This window comes from Arachis ipaensis, chromosome B10 (assembly GCF_000816755.2).
Source record: "Arachis ipaensis cultivar K30076 chromosome B10, Araip1.1, whole genome shotgun sequence".
In the NCBI taxonomy this organism is placed as follows: domain Eukaryota; kingdom Viridiplantae; phylum Streptophyta; class Magnoliopsida; order Fabales; family Fabaceae; genus Arachis; species Arachis ipaensis.
The window spans coordinates 126,119,714-126,121,713 of record NC_029794.2 but is presented as its reverse complement, the minus strand read 5'-3'; the positions used below and the strand labels follow the sequence as shown (position 1 = coordinate 126,121,713).

Sequence of the window (2,000 nt, the reverse complement as noted above, 5' to 3'; positions counted from 1 at the left end):
AAAAGCTAAATAAGTAATAAAGATATAATTTTATTAAAATGATCATCACCCATAATATTCAGAATAACCATCTGGATACTAGGGATAATAAATATCTCATGTCATGAAACTACTTATCCCAATAGCTTAAGCTGATTTTGGGGTTCATTAAGGATCGAACTCTTGACCTTTCGGATCTAGAGTTCTAATACCATGCATGTCATGATACCATTCATCCCAGAGGCTTAAGCTAATGGAAAAAGATAACACTAATGGTTATATCTCTAATACTCCCTAAACCTCCATTATACGCAGTGTACAAATATTCCATTGGTTTCCATACTTTCCCAATATAAATTCAATGCAATAAAATTCTATCTACATGTAATCTTCCTTTAGGAACACGCCATCCTCTCCGCCGTTCTTGTCTCTCTCGTGGTCGGCGGTGGGTCTAGGTGGTGGTGAAACGTCGGCTCGCGATGGATGTGAGTCCATTAAACTCTTTACGCTATCATAACATCAAAATTAATACATTAATTATTGTTTTTCTACTTTTAGATAAATCCTCACAGTTACTGTCATAGTATCCATTAGATACATAATATCATTAGTTACAGGTGAAAACTCAGGCGAAGTCGACTTCACGTGAAGTCACTGCACCTGAGTTTCCCCCTTAGTTACATGCAACCTTTTTTCTTTAGATGAAATCATAAGTATCCTCTTAACCGAGGACAATCCTATTTAACCAGGAGGGAGGTATGATTCTTTTCTTAATCTTTATTGAACGTTTTATAAAATAAGGTCCACTTAACTATAATTTAAACTTTAGTTAAAGTATCTTTAATTTGTTACTCTTTTCATATCAATCAATCAGATTTTTTCCATTGTTTGTTTCAACCCTTGATTAAGCAGGAAGCATGGCTAAAAACCAAGTAAAGGCTTAAGCATAATAATCAACAAGAAAGTTGACTTTGACGACACAGTTGCATTTGTATTATTGCAAGATATGAGCCATCAAAACCATACTAGGCTGTGTGTTGGGACCATAAGATGATTGAAATTCCGCATATATGTAGATGAAAGTGCAAGCCATAAATGTCATTAATAATGTTTTCTTCATCTTTTGCTCTAAGCCTTATAATCATATGGAGTATTGAAATTATCCTTATATTATTGTCAATGTCTCTATCTAAATTAGTTGGCAAATTTTGACTTGCAATGCATTGGCTTGCAAGTTTCTTTCTTTCCAATTTCTAGTGGTGCATGTGCATGCACTTTTCTCTTGTTTTTGCATTCTGCAAAATTAATAATAGATAAACTAAAAAGTAACCTAAGGACTTTTGTTACAAAAATAATAATAATAATTTTATATATTCGATATAATGCATATATGCAGTGGCTTCTGGCCTCGGGCAACGACTTCCGGGCACATGAGTTGAGGCCCAGAAGAGGGCCAAGTCCACTATGGGTAAGGATCTCTCTAAATACGGAAAGATCCAATCACTATAAATGACGATATTCTTTTTTGATATGTCATTGCTCGTACTATATAATGGGAAGCTCGAGACTACTCCAAATATAAAATACAAATTCTAAATCTAGTATTTCTTATATTTTTTTTATTTGGACGTTGGAGTATCTTTGTAAATATCATTCTACTATTCTATTAAAAATGTATTTCAAAAATTATCATACTCAGACATGCGAGGAACTTGCCTCCAATTTTTTTAACCCCACTCAATTATGAACTGTACATATATAAACAAATGATGAGTGCTAGGAGCCAGTAAAATTTGTGATGTTTAGTCATCAATTAGCTATCATTAATATTTTTAATGGTGTGAGATGAGATCTAATAATATAGGATTAATCATTTTTCTTTTGATGGTTAAGTGCTGGCCAGATTTCAACAAAAATACTGACCTCTAGACTTATCCTAAACAAATTATTATTTTAAAAAATTTTAATTAAATTTTTTTAAGATTTTAAATTTATAAAATATTCTATCCACAACTTAAAAA

At 32.2% G+C, this 2,000-nt stretch overlaps 1 long non-coding RNA gene across 1 annotated transcript; it reads left to right on the top strand.

The window, feature by feature from the left end:
- Positions 351–1,147, top strand: LOC110267781. Its single transcript, XR_002355693.1, has 2 exons — positions 351–464; positions 892–1,147. It is a non-coding gene; the product is annotated as an uncharacterized LOC110267781 (long non-coding RNA).